This window comes from Hyperolius riggenbachi, chromosome 2, assembly GCF_040937935.1.
Source record: "Hyperolius riggenbachi isolate aHypRig1 chromosome 2, aHypRig1.pri, whole genome shotgun sequence".
In the NCBI taxonomy this organism is placed as follows: Eukaryota; Metazoa; Chordata; class Amphibia; order Anura; family Hyperoliidae; genus Hyperolius; species Hyperolius riggenbachi.
Window position 1 is genome coordinate 108,492,126 of NC_090647.1, and position 22,821 is coordinate 108,514,946.

At 42.8% G+C, this 22,821-nt stretch overlaps 1 long non-coding RNA gene across 4 annotated transcripts in view; it reads right to left on the reverse strand.

Moving 5' to 3' along the window:
• The window catches only part of LOC137544023 (uncharacterized), a 270,055-nt gene that overhangs the window by 12,532 nt on the left and 234,702 nt on the right, over positions 1-22,821 (reverse strand). For 3 of the 4 annotated variants that reach the window (XR_011025701.1, XR_011025698.1, XR_011025699.1), the window contains 3 exons: positions 16,719-16,915; positions 15,555-15,597; positions 13,440-13,572 (listed from right to left, as the gene is read on the reverse strand). This is a non-coding gene — a long non-coding RNA (uncharacterized lncRNA). Of the gene's footprint in view, positions 1-13,439; positions 13,573-15,554; positions 15,598-16,718; positions 16,916-22,821 lie in introns of those variants that run through there. The other variant, XR_011025700.1, reaches the window with a different exon arrangement.

The following is a 22,821-nucleotide window of genomic DNA, read 5'->3' on the forward strand; positions in this document are numbered from 1 at the left end:
ATCTGTTTCTCTGATAGGTCACCATCCCTTGTTAGGGTCTCTGTAACCGCCGCTACACCCTCCTCGTGCGGTATGTTGGTATAGAGTGACGACACATCTGCTGTTGCCAGCACAGTGTCGTCATCAACTTCCATATTTTCCAAAATTTGGATAGCATGTTTAGTGTCTCGCAGTACCCTTGGGAGTTTGTTAACTATTGGCTGTAAGAAGAAATCTAGATACTGTCCAACTCGGTGATTAATTGACCCAATTCCGCTTATGATAGGGCGACCAGGAGGGTCTGTCAAGCTCTTGTGGATCTTAGGGGTCTGGTAAATCACTGGGATTCTTGGAGCAGTGGGCACCAGATGACTGTATTCACTGTCTGTTAATATTCCCTCATTTAATCCTCGCCTTAATATTTGTATCAATTCGCTCTTATACTTATTTGTAGGGTCATTCGGTAGTTTTTTATAGGTGTTTTCATCCTGGACTAACCTGTCCAGCTCTCCGAAATATTGTGTTTTATTAAGTACCACCACGCCTCCCCCTTTATCTGCTGGTCTGATCACCAGATTTTTATCATCAAGCAGGCTCCTCATTTGTTCTTTAATCCCTTTATGTCTTCTGATTGGGATTTCCCTAATCTCCTTATTGACAATGTCCCTAAATACCTCAATTGCCCTGCAATTTGACTGCGGATTAAAAGTCGAATTATTTCTCATATTCGAATGTTTATAGGTCATTATTGCATTGGCTCTTGTATTAGGACCCTCTTTATCGAGGAAATATCGTTTGAGGTTTATTTTGCGTATGAATTTATGTACATCGATAAACTGATTGAATTTGTTAATATCACTTGGCGGTGCAAATTTCAGACCCTTACTAAGCAAATTCATTTCCTTTACATCCAATTCTTTTCCACTTAAATTAAAAATTCCTTCGTTGCTTATTCTCTTCTTTTCTTGTTGTTTTCTCCCTCCCCTGCACCCCCTTCTATTCCTCTTTTTCTTGAACCTCTTGGGGATTCGTATATCTCTGTTTGATAATGGCCTCTCTCCCTGTATGGATGGTGATGCTGGCCTCTGCCTAAAAAATACTGTGCCTCTCCATCCCCCTGTGGTCCTAGGTTTTCATATCTGTTGTGTACTGGTATGCCATATCGGTCCAGATTTTGTCCATGTGGGGTATACCCACCATGGTTTTGGCACCAGTGTCCTCTCTCAGATGGGCCGGATTGGCCCCTCCCATTGAACCCTGAACCTCTTGGGGGGTAGTTATAACCTCTTCCTCCTCCACCATTACCATAATTCCAATTCTGTGTCACTATTTGCCTCTGTTCTGTTTTTTGAACTGTGGGAATTTTTTGTATTGTTGTCATTTTTGTTCCTTCCTGGTTTTGTGTTACTTGGTTCTCCAGGTTTTCCTCTCCTGTTCCCACTTTTTTTTGCCATTTGTATGCTGTCTTAGTTTTATATTCCTCCACATCTCTGGCATATTGTTTTTGTTTATCTGCAATGATCTCTTTCTCATTCTTATTTAGTGAGTCTTGTATCCTGTCTAATCTCTTTTTACATTCTTCAAACTCTTTATATGGTTCAAGCTTATTTCTCAATTCCTCAATTTCTCCCCCCAATCGTTCTAGTCTTTTCGTTTTTCTTTTTATATATAATTTGACTAGAAGGTTACCACTCTTTTCAAAAAATTGTTCCCATTCCTCATCATTTTCCTCCCCCTCTTCTCCATCGTTAGGAGTAACATCCCATCTCAATTTCTTTGGTACTATACCCTTTTTCTCATACTTGCTTAAAGTGGCAATGTCCCACCAGGAGAGGAAACCCTGGAGAACCAAGTAACACAAAACCAGGAAGGAACAAAAATGACAACAATACAAAAAATTCCCACAGTTCAAAAAACAGAACAGAGGCAAATAGTGACACAGAATTGGAATTATGGTAATGGTGGAGGAGGAAGAGGTTATAACTACCCCCCAAGAGGTTCAGGGTTCAATGGGAGGGGCCAATCCGGCCCATCTGAGAGAGGACACTGGTGCCAAAACCATGGTGGGTATACCCCACATGGACAAAATCTGGACCGATATGGCATACCAGTATACAACAGATATGAAAACCTAGGACCACAGGGGGATGGAGAGGCACAGTATTTTTTAGGCAGAGGCCAGCATCACCATCCATACAGGGAGAGAGGCCATTATCAAACAGAGATATACGAATCCCCAAGAGGTTCAAGAAAAAGAGGAATAGAAGGGGGTGCAGGGGAGGGAGAAAACAACAAGAAAAGAAGAGAATAAGCAACGAAGGAATTTTTAATTTAAGTGGAAAAGAATTGGATGTAAAGGAAATGAATTTGCTTAGTAAGGGTCTGAAATTTGCACCGCCAAGTGATATTAACAAATTCAATCAGTTTATCGATGTACATAAATTCATACGCAAAATAAACCTCAAACGATATTTCCTCGATAAAGAGGGTCCTAATACAAGAGCCAATGCAATAATGACCTATAAACATTCGAATATGAGAAATAATTCGACTTTTAATCCGCAGTCAAATTGCAGGGCAATTGAGGTATTTAGGGACGTTGTCAATAAGGAGATTAGGGAAATCCCAATCAGAAGACATAAAGGGATTAAAGAACAAATGAGGAGCCTGCTTGATGATAAAAATCTGGTGATCAGACCAGCAGATAAAGGGGGAGGCGTGGTGGTACTTAATAAAACACAATATTTCGGAGAGCTGGACAGGTTAGTCCAGGATGAAAACACCTATAAAAAACTACCGAATGACCCTACAAATAAGTATAAGAGCGAATTGATACAAATATTAAGGCGAGGATTAAATGAGGGAATATTAACAGACAGTGAATACAGTCATCTGGTGCCCACTGCTCCAAGAATCCCAGTGATTTACCAGACCCCTAAGATCCACAAGAGCTTGACAGACCCTCCTGGTCGCCCTATCATAAGCGGAATTGGGTCAATTAATCACCGAGTTGGACAGTATCTAGATTTCTTCTTACAGCCAATAGTTAACAAACTCCCAAGGGTACTGCGAGACACTAAACATGCTATCCAAATTTTGGAAAATATGGAAGTTGATGACGACACTGTGCTGGCAACAGCAGATGTGTCGTCACTCTATACCAACATACCGCACGAGGAGGGTGTAGCGGCGGTTACAGAGACCCTAACAAGGGATGGTGACCTATCAGAGAAACAGATATCATTTCTGGTGGAAATCTTGCGATTTACATTAACGCACAATTACTTTTGGTACAGGGGAGAATTCTACAGCCAGAGGTATGGATGCGCCATGGGGGCATCTTATGCACCCTCCCTGGCAAACATCTATATGGCACTATGGGAGGAGAAGGCTATTGAAAAAGGGGGTGATAAGATCACCCTATGGAGACGGTATATAGATGACCTGGTGTTCCTGTGGCAGGGGGACACTGGGTCATTAGATAATTTCATGCAAGAGATTAATCAAATAGCCCCTAACATCCAATTAACATTGGAAGCTGACCCTTGGAACATACATTTCCTGGACTTGGACATCATGAAAATTAATAACAAATTGGCGATGAAATGTTTTTTTAAAAAAACAGATAGAAATGGTTTCATACCAACCTCCAGTTGTCACCATCCAAATTGGATTAGGGGGGTCCCTAAGGGACAATTTACCAGGGTAAGACGGAACTGTACAACAGTGGCCGATTACCAACAACAGGCCTTTACCCTGGGAAAGAAATTCATTGAGAAAGGATATAGGGAAGATACCATACATGATATGGCACAATTAATAGGGGAGATGGACAGAAATTTAATTCTGGAAGACAAAACCCCAAGGGAAGTGGAAGAAAACTTCCAACTGGCCTTCATTAGTGACTTCTCCAAACAGCACAGAGCAGTAGAGAAAATTATCAAGAAAAACTGGTCACTGCTGATGAGTGACATGCAACTGAAATGGGTATTACCTGAACACCCTAAATTCATATATCGAAGGGCACCGAACCTAAGGGATAGACTGGTCCCTAGTTGTGTGGACCCTCCTAATGACAATGAAGGTATTGGTAAGAAGATGAAAGGTTTCTTCCCTTGCAGGGACTGTAAGGCCTGCAAAATGGGAGTGATGACTAAAACAAATACATTTACGGCCAAGGATGATACAAAAGAATTTAAAATTGAACAATTCATTACGTGTAGGAGTAATCATGTGGTATACCTACTGTGGTGCAGTTGTGGATATAGATAAGTGGGTAGAACTACCCGAACTCTACAGGAAAGAGTGGGTGAACACATCTATAAAATCAGTAAGGGGCACGAAAATCACAGTGTGCCCAAACACTTTAGGACTAAACACGGCTATAACCCAAAATTGTTAAAGGCATGTGCAATCGAGAAAATACAACCAGGTTGGAGGGGGTGCCATAAATTACGGAAACTCTGTCAGACTGAAACCAAATGGATTTATACATTAAAAAGTATGCACCCGGAAGGACTAAATATCGAATTGGACATAAACTGTTTCCTCACTAATGACTAAATGGGGAGCAAACAAACTGTACCCTTTCTGCTTTCAAATATGACAGTACAGACTGAATATAAGCATCTGTCAACGAATAATGAGATGCTGCATACTGATAGATAAAATGTATGAATCAAAGGGCAAAAGGTGTAATACCTCTATGGAAGTGAAAGAGGGGTTGACCCCTTTAGTTAGAGGACAAACTTTTGGGGTATTGTTCCTACCCTGTATATTTTCTCTAAAGGGCCCCCTCCTGGTGGAGAAAAATATCGGGGAATGGCGGAGACTGGCCGCATCTCTGTACAGCTACCACAGTGCAGACCAACTATATATTACAAGTGACCTTAGTGATAAGGATATAGTATGAACATTAAGGGGTATGATCTAAGGTGTGGATTGTAATAGTAGGATGCCGGAGATGGTGATACTAAGAGTTTATATGGTATTCATATGAGACCTGATAACCTCTATGAGGGAAATGTAACCTGATATGGATGAATGTGCAATCAAATAATTTGGAACGATTTGTATATATACTAATATATGAGTGATTAATTCATGATGATAATAGCCTTATGCAGCCATTTATTTTATCTAAGTATTGGAAGATGTGAATGTTAAGGAGTATGGGATAATGATAGCGCTAACTGATATTGCGACTCATGTGTAGCATAATTATGTTAGGGTCAGGTTAGTATAACATGTAATAAAGTGGCAATGGTCCAAAGGGTACTGATGTAAACCGATCGCCCACCCAGATGTAGGATGCGGCTGGAACGGTTAAAGACAGATGGCTGCGCTGCGGACTTGCGGTGGGGAAGCGGTCTGCAGCGTTGCCATGGGTAATAGGGGCGGTACGGTGGATGGGAAAAAGGGGGAAGGTGATTCTGGTGGACTAGTACGGCGACTGGCTTGCGCTATGACACGTCATTTGACTAGCAGCAAACCAGCGAGGAGTAGGTTCAGGGCGGAAGCGCAGCAGGGCAGTAGTCCGGTTACGTACTTCCGCCCTTGGGACGGTGTGGGTACTTATAGTTCCTCCTTACGCATGCTCAATTAGCCCCTGATGAGTCACAATAGTGACGAAACCGGTAGGGCGTGGCTTTGAGCGGCGAGGAGGACAACAAGCGTGGGAGACGCCGGACAAGCGGGGAGATACCGAGACGAGCTGAGCCGTGGCCCTGGAGGGGAGATCGGTAGTATGCTTGTGACATGCTTTTTAAATTCTAACTTGATGTACGCATAATACTTTTTATTGGTAATATTAAATGTTATGGTTTTACACATGGATATCTTCTGTGCTTTACTTTGAGGCTGTAGAAAGGATACGGATTGTGACTGGACATATAACTTGTGAATAGATCGAGCAGCTGGCTGAACTCCATTACTCTGTATCGGGCACTTATGCAAGTCTTGATGGTGAGCAGGGTGGATAACTAAACGGAGGGGAGAGTCTGTGCTAGGTCGGTGGTGGTGGTCCCCGCCCCCATACCCTCACATGTAGTGTGAAGTTGCAGCGTATCCACACCAGTAAGGGTGTTTGCTTTAAATAACAGTCTGCACTATCATTTGTTTCTCTTTTTTTTCTCTTTCTCATTTGTGTCTGAGGTGTATCTGTGCCTAGGAGAGGAAAAAAAACTTTGGGAACAAGTTAACTCCTGGCTGTATGGAATGAGCGCAGGCTATTTTTGGAAACATATCTGATACTGGACTGGTAACTGTATATAGCGCGCCCCACCTAACATCTAATTTTGATCCTTAGCGCTGTACTACTGTGTGTTGAACTTATGAATAGCAGCTTGTCAAAATCCTGTGCACCGTAATCACACTTTTTATTTACTAAAGTATTTGTTAAGGCTTGTACACACGTGCAACTATTCCACCTATCGTCCAAACTTGGTCTGTTGGACGATAGCTGGATGTGTTTATGTGTGGCAAGGGACTAGACGTACGGCTGATAACAGGCGGCATGCCTGATTCAACTGGTGGATCATCTCACATGATTGTTGGGCTGGTATTGTGCGGTTGGCCACCTATTTATAAGTCGTTTGAACAATTTGTACTTGTTTTCAATGCGGCCATATCGAGCAGTCCATTGTTCTGCTTGCACGCGGAGTATGCAAGTCATGCAATCACTTGGTCCTGCGGTTGGTCATTGCATAGAGTTGGTTGCGCACTTTGTTGGACGTGTGTACAAGCCTTTAGTGCTTCTTATCCGATGAGTGTTTGTAGAAAGGAGATAAGAGCCATCTTTTGAAAAGGAGTACACAACTTCAGGCATTACTTGTATCTTCTGATCCATGTTTTCACAGGTATTCAGGAATGGTACGCTGAATATCTCTGTATCCACTCAGTCACTTTAGAGTTTTAGAGGCCTACTTAGAAGGTTTATTTGTACATCAAGGAATAATGGGCTGGTGGATGCTTTGCCAAGAACATCACCCCCATCACTGCCATTAGCCCGACAGGTGCTAATCCTTATCTCCCCCCACACACACTACGCCTTCCATTCATTAGTGAATCCCCACGCGACTGAGCTAAGCTCTCCCTCTGAGCGCAAGAACTGCCCTGTCAGCTGTGTGTCTCTGTCTGTGCGACACAAGGAGTGGACGGGTTTCTTGCCTTTGGCTTTGTGTGTGAGAGCCGTGACAATACCATGAGAGAGCAATTACGCTGACCGCAAACCTCGCATATTCTTCTCTTTTTTGTTCGCATGCCTTTGTTATGGCTCCTAGCCTCTCACTTCCCCTGTCAGATGCTCAGAAGGAACCTCACCTTGTCTGGTCTCCTGCTTGGGTGTCACTCATTCACCTACATACACAGACGAATTATGAGCTGTCAGCAAATATGTGTTTAGACTGTCTTTCTGTATGCTTTTTAAGCCAATGATTGCAGCAGCCACAGCAGGAAAACAGGGAAGTAAGGATGAGGTGTTACATCAACATGTTAGCAAATTAGAAACTGTCATAGTCAGACGTGATGCAGAAGACTCTAAAGCAGCTTTGTAATCATTATAATATTATGAAGAAAGCAGTGGAGTAGCTTAGGAACTACGGGCCACAGTGAAAGTTTTACATGGGGTCCCTCAAGCGCTCTATATACATAACAATTTATATGGAGCACCAAAACCTACCAAGGACAGCTACAATGGCTATCATTCATAAAAGGCTGTGCGGTAAAAAAAAAATCTGGTAGGGTTAAATACCGCATTCAGTATTTTAGACTTTTGTGTGCTAATTCATAAACATTTTCACAGATACGATAGAAGTGCGGTGTTTTACTGAAGGCCAACTGTCGGTAACATGAGAAGAGTGTTTTGCTGCATTCCTGTTCTCTGTGCAGAGACAGCATTAGGGCTGGTTCAGACGGACGCTTGCGGAGCGTTTACCGCAAGCGTTCGGACCGTCGCGGTAAATGCTCCCATTCAACTGAATGGGAGCGTTTACACTGAGCTTTTGCGTGCTTTTACCCGAACGCGGCGTTCGGGTCCCGATTTTCGCGAGCGTTCGGGCTGCCCCTGGAAGCAACATGTAGCTTCCAGGGAGCGGCCAACCGCGACGGCTAATGTTCCCCTACGGGGAAAAAAAACGCGACCGCATCACGACGCGACCGAAGGCTACTGAAAGCCTGACCGCGCAGCCGCCGCAACGCCCCCAGACGCGACGCTACACAGACGTCCGTCTGAACCAGCCCTTACAATAAAAGAGGCATCCCCAACTTCCCTTTAGATGTGCATGTTTTGTTATACTGCCTCTGCTTGCCCTGAATCTGCTCTGTATCTGTCTATTAGTCTTTCTTAACAATCTACTTAATTGCCACAGCGTAGAAGAACTTGAAGATACTTTACACATTGCAGGCTTTCTGATGTGAAATACACATCTTAAAAGCAGGAACCCAAGAGGTTAAATACACAACCTAAGGTATTTAGGGGAAGCCTTGTTTGTTCCGCTCTCGCTGCTGCTGCCTGGGGAGATCTCACTGCTTTTGCTTATGAGACTCTATTAACTTTGCTCTTATCGCTCTCTTATCACCTCTTCAATGCAGGCGGTATGTTCCTTGTCAGTACCGCCTGCTCTAATCTGTATGAATTGACATTTACTGACATGTGTTGAGGTAATTACCGCACAAGTCGGTAATTTACCTCACTGCTCTGGAATTCCAGCTTTTCATGCGATAACTGCCTTTATGATTTGACATTTTGCTAAGTGTTCGGTAAAATCAACTGTTTTCTGCAATGCTTTATGTCACGGTCAGTTACCCATCCAGACAAGGCGGCTGGTACACACGGATGCCGGCAGACATCCTGGCAGGGGTAGCCGGGGTCCCAGGAATGAGGGTCTGGCGGTCAGTGTCCATGCTCGTTGCGTTACGTGGTGCAAACGTTGGCGGCGAAGGCTGTCGGCGTAGCGCGGTATGCGCGCGCATTAGGAGTCTGTTTTGTGCATATCCTGCTTGCGTGCTTGTTTGCGCATGCATGCTTGCATGTACGCGTGCGTGCGTGACACGTTACGTCATTTGCGCCAAAGGGCCTATTTCAGTCTGGAGAGTGCAAGCGGCCATTGCTGTAGTATTGCAGCTTGTTGTGTGCACTCCTGTGTGTGAACTCTGTTCTGCCTGTTTCCCTCTTGGATGTTGACCCTGGCTTACCTGACTTCCCGCTCTGTTGCTGACCTATGCTCCATATGACTAACCGATCTGTTGCCGATCACTGCTTGTCTGAGAACCCGTCCTGTTGCCGAACCCTTGCCTGTCCAAGAACCCGCTCTGCTGACGACCTTTGCCTGTGGATTTAACCTCTCTGTTTGCATCACCTACAGGTTCCTCAGAGTACCAAGTCATTGCACTACCAGACTTGGACTGTGGGAGTGCCACGTCGCTAACCTGGTCACGCGCTTCGGCGTCACGCCATCAGTGTCATGAGCACTCCTGCCCCTTGTCTACTGGGAATCCCTGTTCCAACTCCAGGGTGAACAGTTGACGAGTTGCTAGGGTTGCTGCTCTCAGCTCACCGGTATCCTACATTGGACGTACGTTACACTTTATAAATGATAGCCATAGTCTGAGCAGTTTAAGCTAGGGAGGAAAATAATCTATTAATGGTTACAATAAATCACAAAACACATAGAGGTGATCATTACCAGCATAGCACCAAAAAAGAGCTAATAATTGATCAAAGGAGGTTCAAGGGCCCTGGTGTGGTCGCTACCTTTGCATCTCCTATTGCTAAGCCACTGGAAGAAGTTACATACTGAAAAGTAATGCAAACTAGTATATTCAGTGGCATAGCTACAGAACTCTGGGTCCCGATGAGGAATTTGGACCTGCCCCACAATCTGCTCCCCAACTGCTCACAACATAGTTTTCCCAATCAAAAATAATTCTACATTTAAACAAATACAGGAGCTCATTACTCAATAATTCACACTAATACCAAGGCAAGAATAATATTGAAATCTGTTAGTACAGATACAGTACATACACCATTTTAGGATTCTGTCTAGCCTTGTGTTCACAAATAAAAAACATTTAAGAAAGAATTTAAAGAGGAGTTGTAGTGAAATTAACATAATTAATAAAATGTCATATTTTATGACATTCATTTATAAATTATATAGTCAGTATTTGCCCATTGTAAAATCTCTCCTCTCTCTGATTTCCGTTCGGAAAGGTTATCACAAGTGGTGACATCTTCAGCTGTGTCAAATGCAGCTCTGCGGAATGTTCGTAAACTGAGAGTTCTATGCACAGAGGGAGATACTGCTTGCTTGGCAGTTGGAAAAAGCCATTATTTTCCACAATGCAATAAGGTACACATACAACAAACTGTCAGGACCATTGGCATGCCATCACACTGTGGGAGGGGTTTCACCACAATATCAGCCATACAGATGCCCCTGATTATCTATTTTTGAAAAAGTACAGATTTATCATGGGAAAGGGGGTATCGGCTATTGATTAGGATGAAGTTCAATTCTGGTTAAAGTTCCTCTTTAAGTATCAAGGTGGGCCTAAATACAAGGGCTAAGTATCCACATGAGACCAAATAAAAGAATTAGCGTGATCCCAGATATAGGAATTAAGAAGATTCAGTACAATGGACAGTGAAACCCTGCAACTCAAGGAAGTTTACTGGTGAGCTGTAAATGCTGTTTGTGCTGTTATATACAAGCTGTGTGGAGGGAGAAGCAATAGAAACAGCTATTGACATAATGAAAGATGCTGTTTATTGAAAACATAGATACATAGAGTCTTGCTGCATCAGGACATGGCAGGTAAAGAAAGCCAGGCAGCAGAGTCTTCATGTATCTAAGTTTTAAATAAATGGCACATCTTATTATATGTTAGTGTCCACTTCTATTGCTTCTCCCTCAACACAAGTATTAAAGAGTAACTTCAGCCTAAACAAACATACTGTCATTAAGTTACATTAGTTATGTTAATTAAAATAGACAGGTAACATAATCTCTTACCCACCCTGTTTTAAAAGAACAGGCAAATGTCTGTGATTTCATGGGGGCAGCCATCTTTTTGGTTGAAAGGAGGTAGCAGGGAGCATAAGACACAGTTCCAACTGTCCTGTGTCCTGATCACTTCTCCCAGCTGCTAGGCAACGAGAACAACAACATCAGAAATCCCATCATGCTTTGCACAGGATCAGGGGGAAAATGCCCGGACAGTTTTATTTGATGGGGCGGAGCTTAGCTTCGGTGTAGCTACAAATGAGGCTTTGGTAAGAAAAACAAAGTTCTGATGCTGTGAAATTGTTAAAGAAACACCAAGCCTTGTCAGTGCGGCTGAGTAGATTTTTAGTCTGGAGGTTCACTTTAAGTAGCCATGTGCCCCACAAGCACAATTTGTCTTGCAACCTGCAATCTTATCATGTAGCTTCAGAGAAGTGTAAGTGAGTTATCTATACTGGGGGCCCATCTGGCTACCTATATTGGGGGGCTATATATTACTGGAAGCCCCTTTGATTACCCTTACTGGGGGCTTACCAAACATTGGGTGTACCTCTGGCTACCTTTAGTGGGGAGCATTTCTGACTTCATATACTGGGGGGAGGGGGTTACTAAATACTGGGTGTACCTCTGGCTACCTATACTGGGGGATGCCTGGCTACCTAGTTCTGGGGGGGGGGGGGGGTCACAATTGGCTACCTAAAACTGGTGTTTGTGGGAGGAGTCAAAATCAAAACTTTGCTATGGGGCTCCATGGTATCTAGCTATGGCCCTGAATACAGGGATACAGCAGACCAGGGTCATAACTACAGGGAAGCAGCTCCTGCAACTGCAGAGGAGCCCAGAGCTCCAAGGGGACCTTAACTACTAACCTTCTCTTCCTCTAATAAAGGGGTCCATCCTACAGATCAGGTGTTTTTGTGGCTACACTTGTTATGTGTGTGAAGATTCTGATGGCCACAATTGTTTTATGACCCTTGCAAGATGGGTCCCAAGGGTGTGAGGGCCACCAAGGATAGGCGAGGGCAAGGGTGTGAACATGTAGAGACCCCATCAAAGTTTTGCTGTTGGGCCCCATGATTAGTAATTATGCCTCTGCAGCAGACAAGGAAAAATAACCACAAAAAAGTTCTTTAGCGTTGAAAAAAAGAGCATACCCAAAAACCTGAGCAGCATTGCAGTATACTTTTTTCTCAGAGTGGTGAATACAGGTGTTCACAAATGTCCCAGTAGAGCCATAAATCTCGCAGGTAATAATTACCTCGCATGTTCATGAAGATGAACTGAACAAGATGGACACTTGTTTTCACTGTAAAAGAATGAGTAACCTGGCACACTCGGGGAGATTTCATGGCAAGAACTTTACAAGACACAACTAAATTGATATGTGTGAAGTCCAAGTCTGTGTAAGCCAGTAATTTCCTTATAGTCTGGCTTTTGGCACAGAATTTTCTATTTGCTCAGAATGCTTTAAGGATAGCTTTTTGCTTTCTTGAGCGTCATCCTGATCAGGAATATGATTAAGTGCTGTTCATAATGAGGCAGGTCCAGGAAAAGTGGAGCAAAAGTGGAACAGTTGCCCAAAACAATAAGTTGTAATATTTGTGTTATATTACAGCTCAAACCTGATTGGTTGCACTGACAACCCTTCCTTGTTAGCTCCAGGTTCCTATTCACCTGTCTTGCACCAGTCTAAGCAGTCTAAAGAATTAAACATAGCATAAAACAAATAGTTAAGAACATATTAGTATTCGCCTCCAAGTGACTGAAATGATTAATACTCAAATTTTTCACTTAACGTAAGCCCCGTACACATGCTATATGGATGTCACCCAATGGGGAGCAGGACTCGATCTCTCAGGTGACATTGCTGTGCTGAGGCTGTACAGACCCATAGTTAGCCTGCAGGCTAATGACATGTTCTGTTGCAACTGGAGGGGGGGGGAGGGCAACAGAGCAATGCAGGTGTGACATTATGCGAGGAGTGGAGTGAGTGGGAAGAACATTGCTATCAGTCATCGCTTAGCCGAACTGAATTACCAGGTTCGTTAGCTGGGCGGAAGTCAGGGGCTGCTGTATTCATGCTGGATTATCTACAGAGGCAATCATTATTGGCCACCTTATTTAAATTAAATCTAGCATGGGTCTTTATATAGTTGCATAGTTATTTGTGTTAAAAAAATACAAACTTCCATCAAGTTTTGAAGCTAATAGATAATATTAGATTTGCCTTACCAAAATTATCATATTGTGTTAACAATGCAGAAAATATTCATCCGGGAGGGAAGCAGAGAACTACTACTAGTCTACTTTGTTTGCACAGCAATAGCTTAATTACTAGACAAACTGATCATCATTTGTCTTAAAACCTGCAATCTTATCTTGTAGCTTCAGTTAAGTGGAAATATGCCTACAAATGACATTAGCCCAGTCTTTTTCTGTTTGATATTTACAGTGTTTAATGTTTTAGAGCAAAATTTTAATTTTGAGTTTTATACCACTTTAAGGACAATATACACAACACTTAAGCCTCTTTGAGCCTGATCTGCTAAGGGAGTGGGCGTGATGCTCTCATTGGTGGTTTCCAGTGCTTTAAGAAAGAAAAAAAGAAAACATTTCTGACTACTAATAGGCATAAACAGCAAAAAGCACACACTATTGTATTCTAACCATGGTGTTGGTTCACAAAGCACCATTATACTGTAACTCATTGATTTAGGGATATTATTGTATACTAGTAAAAAGGCCCGCCCGTTAAAAAATGGGCACTAGGTCACAGCCGATACCCCCCCCCCCCCCGCAATGCGCGCACATACGCGTCCCGCTTGCTTGTTCCACACCACTGTCTGAAGTATATGCACACAGGGAGCTGCTTGCTTGGCAGTTGGAAAAAGCTGTTATTTCCCAATATTGCAATGAGAACACAAGCCACAAGCCGGTGACCTCTTTAACCAGGTACCAAAATAAATTACTAGGGCATATCAACTTGATTAGTAAAGCTTTAATTGCGGGCTCTTGGAAGTCGTTACCTCCACCTAGATCGGCCATTATCACTAGACTACATACTGTGTATGTGTATGAGGAAATTCTTTCATCTCTAAGAGAGAAACCAGATACATTTTTTCAGAAATTTGGGACCCATGGGTCATGTGGTTGGCCTGTCATCGGGGATAGGGACTTTTACAATAAAAAACCTGACTTAAAGCTAATGTAACTCCAGATTTTTTTTAAAAAAAGGCAGATACTCACCTAAGGAGAGGGAAGGCTCGGTCCTAATGAGCCTTCCCTCTCCTCTCCCGGTGCCCTCCGTGCTGCGCTGTCTTAACCGTTCGCATCTGCAACCGCGGGGACTTTGGAAGTCTTCGGGAGCCGCACACGCGAGTGTGTCATAGAGGGCGCACGCGCGTGCGCAGTGTAGAGCGGCCCATCTTCAGGAGCACTCGGGCTCCCGAAGCATTTCCGAAGCCTCCCTTCGGCCGGGAGACAGCGGTATTTGACTGAAACGGTCGAATACCGCTACAGGGGAGCCAGGACAATAGCGGGCACCGGGAGAGGAGAGGGAATGCTCTATGGGACCCAGAGCCTCCCTCTCCTTAGGTGAGTATCTGACTTTAAAAAAAAAAAAAAAACGGGTTCCCATTAGCTTTAATAATTATTCTATAGCTCAGCCAGTGCTCAGAAAGAGGGATTGGATGAGTGAACAAGCAGACTATCCCAAGGGGTGTGGGTTTAAGAAAGGGGAGGCTTGGTTGTGCTCACGGGAGGAGTGGTCTCTATGCAAATAAATACACCTATCATGAGTGTATCATTATTTTCTTGCCTACTTGCCTATAGAGTGAGATCTCGTTTAAATTGAGTATTGTGCAATAGTTGGTCCTTTTTTCTTTTTTTTTTCTCCTTTATTTTCCTTTTTTGTTTTTTCTCAATTCAGCTGATAATTGTTACCATCTGCATTGCTTTTCATACATTTCTGAAACCTTTACGCAATGTTTTATTTGTACTGCTGAAATTAATTATTAATAAAAATTATTGTTGAAAAAAAAAACTGTCAGATTCGGCCCTGTGTCCTAACTGCCCTGGCTGCACACATGCTCAGTACAATAATAGCCAGGGACACACAACCATTCAGTTGATGACGCAGGGACACTTGCATTTTATTGTATAGGATTACGTAAAAAATAATACAGGCGTGAAGTCTTATTGCTCAAAACATTACGTCCATTTATTTAGTTAACAGATATTATCTTTTACGTGATGAGACATTATGTATGTAAACTTTTACAGTAGCCTCTAATAATTTTAATGATCATATCTTTAAAAATTGAAATTACATACCAGTTCTTAATCATAATCAATAAAAGATTTTTCAAAAGATCCTTTTTCCTAATGAAACATAAGCTTTCCTTCTGGAATTTTTTGAACTACATTTCTACTGTGAATTTCTACATTTTTCTATACATATCATGCAAATAACATATTACTAATTATTTCTAATAGGGTAAATAAAGCAAAAATTAAAAGCTGTAGCACAGTTTTGCTTACATTGATATTACGCCTTGAAGGCTGACTTACCTGTCTGATAGTTCATTTGTGATTTTGCAGCTGCCACCGGTCCCTGTACACCAAAAGGTAAAATCTTCAACAATAACGTTGACCAAAATTCAATCAAAGTATCAGTCAAACAGGACAGAAAATCTATTGGGGGTGGGCTTAGTTTTAATGTATTCACTGATCCATTGAACTCCATTTAAAAAGTGTGAGGTTTTTTTTCTGTGTGGTCATAGTAAAAGTAAAAACAATAAGCAAATAAGCTCTACCTGGGTTTTGGAAAAATTGCCTTATAGCATAATACTACCATAACTCAATGGCATTGGGCTATTTGAGTTATGGTACCATTATGCAATAATGCAGTGTTGCTTTCAAAATCCAGGTGGAGTCCCGGGCCATTTGTTTATCATTTGAATTACTACCCCTAAGAGTCGGGAGCTTGTGGTTACGGTACCCATACATCTGGTGATTCTGATTCAATCGACAAAGCGATCGACTTCTTTAAGTGATCGACTTCAGTATGGTTGATCGAAAGTCAGTTGACTAGTGGCCCGCACACTACAAGCAATATTCTATGCAATTCACCTTCTCTAATCGATCTGACCAATGTTGTGCCTCCATGCTCTGAATGCAAAAAATTGATTCAGAGTTGATCGAATGGTATGTGAACAGTAGCTGATTCCTGTGCGATCGACAGATATCTTGCATCCTGCTTGATCAACTAAGCTGATCTATCTGACCAGATATTAGTCACTTTTCATCGATTGGGCATAATGAAACAAACTCAATTGCCTCTCGATACTATAAAATGATTGATTCAAATCGATTGTACAGCCAAATAGCTAGATGTATGGTAGACTTCCTGGTAGATAATAAGGTAGAGTGTGTGGTGGTCTTCTGCATAGGGACCATAGTAGAAGTAGACCCAGCAAACCTCATGCTTCAGAGCCCACAGGATAATCTGAACAGACTTTACTTGCCTCTCACTTCAATTTCTCATCATGGAAAATAGTCAGACTTGTTATTCACTTTCAAAACAGTAAAACAGGTGAGGAATGTACAGTATATACCTGCCAAAGACTGAGGACATTGCTGTTTAGATGGCACAGTAGCAAACTAGGAGCCTGCTCATTACATTTGTAACTATAACTCCTAGAGAGTAAAACCAAACATGCTGTCTCACTTTACCTGAAGAAAAACACTTCTCCTTGCTGGGATCGTTCAGCTTCAACTCTCATCTCCAATTAATTCCCACAAAAAAGATGGCTGTCATTCTACTGCAGTATAAAGCAAGGTCCAGGCACCACAGTGATAGGGCAGGAAAGCAGGAGGCTGGCCCCTACTGGGACACATTGGAGAATTTTATTGTGACCCGAGGACATCCTCTGTAAAACGGGAAGGAGAGAAATAGTAAATAATATCAGCTATTTCGTCTTACTTCAGGGTATTTATTTATTTATTTTAAAAATGGCAAATGTAAAGCCTTTATGTTATATTTAAAATGTTTTGATGCTTTGGTTCTGTACAAATTGATAAGAAATGTATTTAATATTTATTATTTTATAAGAAGAAGGGCAAAAAAATATAGATACATTTACAGTATGTGTTGTAAGCAATGTTGCTGACTTAAGGTGGCCATACGCAGACATTAATAATCAACCTACCATTAGATCAAAATAGCAAATACTGTAATAAGTTCACTTTATTGATTGCCATTTATTTGGTCTAATCTATCTGCATTGGATGAGTGATTAGGTTTTTAAATCTTCTATTTTATCTGTTTTAACTACTTCAGAACTGCCTCAGGCCTCATTCACACCTAAAAATGAAAACGCAAATGCAAGCGTTTTGTGTTTTTATTTGTGTTGTTTTTTTTAGCACCTTTTGGCGCTTGGGTGGAGCGGTGCGTTTTTAGGAATGTGTTTAGTAATCATTTTTTGTGGGGCGTTTTTCTGGTATATTTTTACAGAATTTAAAGAGCCCTTCTTCTAAATAATTGAAATTAACATAATTAATTAATTAATGAGTGTAGTGGGCAGGATATATAAGGGGAGTGGTGTAACGATCGGTGTAACACAGAGAGGATCTTATTACCGGTGATCTGCAGTATCACCGAGAATACAGATATATACCCGATTATTGATGATCTGCAGTATCACCGATAATCAGATATATCTCTAACCTCTGGACACCTGAGTAATACTTTGAGTGTTTGGTGCAACAGTAATACCTTGAGGAGGATCCCCGTAAAGGGGGATACAGGGCAATAAGAGATACTGCTCAGAGAACAGATTCCTTCCAATGGCCTGATGCTCCCCAAGGGGCGGAGCCAGGCTGAGAGTGGGAAGGACCAGTGTGTGAGTGACACCAAAGGCGAAGTGTCACTGACAGGTCTGTGAACTATCTCCAGAAGGGGGAGATAGTTCTCGAGGTCGGACAGGCCAGGTCGGCAACAGACAGACAGATCAGGTACAGAGACAGGAGACAGATCCGGAATCCTAAGACTAGCCGAGTTCAGTAACAGGGGATCAGAATGACAAAGGTACAAAATCAGAGATCAGAGGAATGGTCAGGAGAGCAGAAGGTCATAACAAATAATCAACAATTCCTAGACTAAGGTGTGAGTTCCTTGATCATCAACACCTAGGAAACTGGTCTAGATAATAACACAAATGATAACAGAATTCCTAGACTAAGGTGTGAGCTCCTTGATCATCAACACCTAAGAAACTGGACTAAAGTAACACAGATACTGACAAGGTCTGAGTGCTACCACGTAGTGATCGCAACGCCAGATACCAGAGAAATGACCAGCACCCAGTATATATACACAAGCGCTCTCCGGCGCCTTCCCTAAGTGCTGGACCAATGAGAACTGAAAGAATTGTCAGCTGACTGGCCTGGTCAGCTGACCCCCTTCTGGCTGTCATAAATGCTCTGCCTCTCCGCGCGCGCACGCGTCCTTCTAAACCTGTGTGGACTATCAGTCCCAGCCACATGTGTTGTAATGCCTCTGATGTTTTGGATGCGGAATCCGCCGCACCGCTGTCTGCGCGTGCGGCGTTTTCTCCGCATTCAGCAGTACAGACAGAAGTAGGCCTATGCGTGCAAACCGCCGCGTCGGACGCGGAATCCGCCGCCCAGTTCTCTGGGCATGCGGCAGTTTCTCCGCGTTCCGTCAGGCCAGTGAATGCAGGTCCCTGCGCGCAAGCTGCCATGTTGAACGCGGAATCAGCCGCCTTACTCTGAGTACTTGCGGCGGCTTTTCCACGTTTTCTTACAAGTGGTACCTGCAATGCTTTGTGGGTTGTAAAGAGGAGTAAAGCCATGGAGGAAGAGTTGGTTGTGCTTTTGTGTGCTGTTGGTTTCATGAGGAGAAGGTCCAGGCCCCGTCGGTACTGGGTGCATCCCATCAATGTGAACAGAGATTGAAAGGGTCAATTCCAGTCCACTTACCAGGATTTGCATGCTCATCCAGAGAAATTCTTTGCATACACCAGGATGACTATAGCCAGGTGAGTTTCAATGTTATTTTTGCATGTATTTCTGTAATACCACGTGTAAGGTAGATATTGTCCCTTCAAAGGCATTTTACCTTCATATATGTGGTTCTAGTCTAATGTCACCATATCTGACCAATGCCCTTAGCAACAGCTATAGGCAAACACTTTGCGCCCACTATACCCAAACGTCTATGTATGTGTAAGCCACATAGATCAACCATTTCAACAATGCATCAACCTGCAATTGTTTATCTTATCTATTAACAAAGAGAAAAAAAGGGATTTTTTTTTTATTTTGTCAATAACTGGCCCAAAGTCTTTTTAAAGTCTGCCATTTTTTAACCATGTAACAAAAATATTAACAAAATGGACTGTTACATTTGTACCTTCAAAATTAAACAAATAGCACAAATTTAAACATATTTCTCTTTTTCCACAGCTTTGATTATCTCCTGGAGAAATTTTGGCCCAGACTTCTAAGGACAACTACAGTGTTGAGGCGACCTACATGTCTAACATAGAGACTTCTCAAAGCACTAAGGTACAGTGTAATTAAAAATAATGACCACTTTGTGGTCAAAGATTTAAAAAAAAAAAAAAAAAACATTCAAATCTTTACAAAAGAAACTGTACAAAATAAACTTAAACCTTCATAACTATTAGCTCAATGGAATGAGGCCACATTAAATGTCATCAACAAATAATAATGGTGAGTTGCAGTGTGTCTCACTGTCAGGTAAATGTTGATGCGGCTTGTTGTTACCACTACCTTGACCACCACAGGTCTGTATAGGCTGATATGTCAGGAGAGGGTTCTTGTGGACTTGATGCTCTTGGAGGCATAGGTGGTGGGATGGGTGGATAGTAGGGGTGTGCAGGCGGGTGGTGGGTTTACATGATTAACATTAGAATAAAGCCATATCCATCAAGGACAAAAACCAATACCAAGAATGTCTATGGTGGACGAAGTACAGAAGAACCATAAGCTGTGGAAGTGTAACACTCCTAAAAGCAAAAAAATACTTTGGTACTGAGAGCTGTTTTACTGACAGTAGCAAAGAGGTTGAGTAATACAGTGGCCAACAAGTCTTCTGACTGGATATGTATTTTGTAAATAGACTAAATGTTAGGTCTGATTTTAAACAAAATACAATACAATCTACTGAAAACCTTTAAAAAAGAGGTGCTCTTGATCAATGATTGATCATTCTCTTGACCGAGTGTCCCCCAGCGCAGCTCCAGTCCAAGCGGGTTTCCCAGGTCCCCTTCATAGCAGCCACTGACCCGGCGATATTCGGCGGCCACTGCGCTTGTGCGAGCATCCGGGTTGCTCTTGAGCGCGCTTACAAGGTTCGAGAGCATGACTGTGAGTGGCGCGGCCAAGCGATTGCACATGCACAGCGGCCGCCACCCTCGCTCAGTTGGCGGCAGCTACAGAGGGGATGCCAAGAGACCGGCTTGGACCAGAGCTGCGGCGAGGGACACATAGGCTGCCAGGGGCTAGAGGACGAACACTTTCATTCCAGCGCAGGACACTTGGGCACAGCAGTGAGTAACTTCAGCGCCATTAGAAGACGGCGCTGAAGTTACTTATATAATACTATAATTCGGCCTCCAGCAATTGGTGGAAGCTGAATTATTTAATTCCCCACTATCCATGGCAGCCTGGAGGGGGAATAGTATTTAACGTCGCCAGGAACTTGTGCAGGAGCAGGATAAGCCATACAGGCTGTATCCTGCGCCCAAGTCTCCTGCGACAATTCCTCTCGTATGCCTGGAGGAAGCCCCAGATAAGCAAAGCTCATTTTTTCCCCTGATGATTCATTTAAAGAGGTAGCTGTAGTGGAAAAAAATGTATAGAATGTTTTTTTTTTTTTTTTTTTTTTTTTTGTTTTTACAATATTCCTTTATAAATTATTTTGTGCTTGGCCATTGTAAAATCCTTCCTCACCCCAATGTACATCCTGTCATTTATCACAGGTGGTGACATGTTTGTTTCCTGGGAGTTCTAAAGCCAGAGCGCTCTGTGGGAGAGATCTCTGCATAGCTAAACAGCCTAGGCTAAGTATCACTGGGAGGATGGGGTCACACACCAATTTACAGCAATACAGTATATAGATGTAGGAAGTGTTTCTGGTGCTGAAACCAGGAAAAAGGAATGTAAAAAGTGGGAATTCTGAATAATTAACTGCATTCTGCTATATGTCACTACAGTGCCTCTTTAAAGGGAACCAGAGGCCAGTGCTGGGCGTAATGGAAAAAACTACGCTTACGGATCATTACGCGTAATTTTACGCTATTACGCATTACAGAATTACGGTTACGGCTTAGACATTTATTTACGGTTCATGTCTGTAATTACGCATGATCCTTACGCAATTACGCATAAGAATACCGTAATGCAGGTTGTTACGGTATGGTCTTACGCGTAATTTCCTACTAGCAATTAATGCATAAGGCCATGCTCCCAAGCGGAAAAGTTGACGCATGGATCAATGTTAGGTAGCCGCCGACTTTAAGGGTTAATAGCAAAGCCCCCTTAAATGCTAAGAGCCTCAAATTTGGAGAATATATTAAGGAGATCAGAAGGAATAAGAGGAAAAAAATTTTTTCAAAAAGACTTTATAGTTTTTAAGAAAATCAATTTTAAAGTTTCAAAGGAAAAATGTATACATTTAAATACCCGCCGACTTTAACGGTTAATAGCAAAGCCTGCTTAAAATTTAGGAACACCAAATTCCCAGGGTATATTTAGGGGATCAGTGGGAATAAGAGGAAACATTTTTTTTCTTTTCAAAAAGACCTTATAGTTTTTGAGAAAATCGATTTTTAAGTTTCATGGGGAAAAATGTCCTTTAAATGCGGAAAATGTCAGGTTTTTTTGCACAAATAGTGTATTATTTTCATAGATTCCCCGAAGTGGGAAGAGTTTTACTTACTTCGTTCTGAGTGTGGGAAATATACAAAAAAAACGACGTGGGGTCCCCCCTCCCAGACCTCTTTAACCCCTTGTCCCCCATGCAGGCTGGTATAGCCAGAATGCGGAGCACCGACCGCGTGGGGCTCCGCACCCTGACTATACCAGCCCGCATGGTCCATGGATTGGGGGGTCTCGGAAGGGGAGGGGCAGCCAAGCTTTTCCCTCCCCCTCCGAGCCCTTGTCCAATCCAAGGACAAGGAGCTCTTCTCCACCTCCGATGGGCGGTGGAGGTGGAGGCCGCGATTTCCTGGGGGGGGGGGGGGTTCATGGTGGCATCTGGGAGTCCCCTTTAAAAAGGGGTCCCCCAGATGCCCACCCCCCCTCCCAGGAGAAATTACCCATTTCCTTTAAGAGTTAAAAGTAAATAAACACACAAACACTTAGAAAAAGTATTTTAATTGAACAAAAAACATAACCACGAAAAAAGTCCTTTAATATTCTTAATTAACCATTAATACTTACCTGTCCCTTTAAATAAATGATCCCTCGCAATAGCCTCAGAAATGTTCTATCAGTTACAATGTAACAAAGTTATTACAATGTAACAACTTTGTTACATTGTAACTACGCCGCACCCGACGTCACTCGCCGCTCAGCCGCCGCATACACTTACGCGTCCGTGCAGGACGCTAAGTCCCCGCCGGCTCCCGCTGTCCACCCCGCCCACATCTGTCACCCACATGTGGGTGACATGTGGGAGAGGCGGGGAGGGCAGCGAGAGCCGGCGGGACTTAGCGTCCTGCACGGACCCGACAGAGCTCTGAGCTATATAGCTCAGAGCTCTCTAAGCATCTTTGAATTTGGGCTC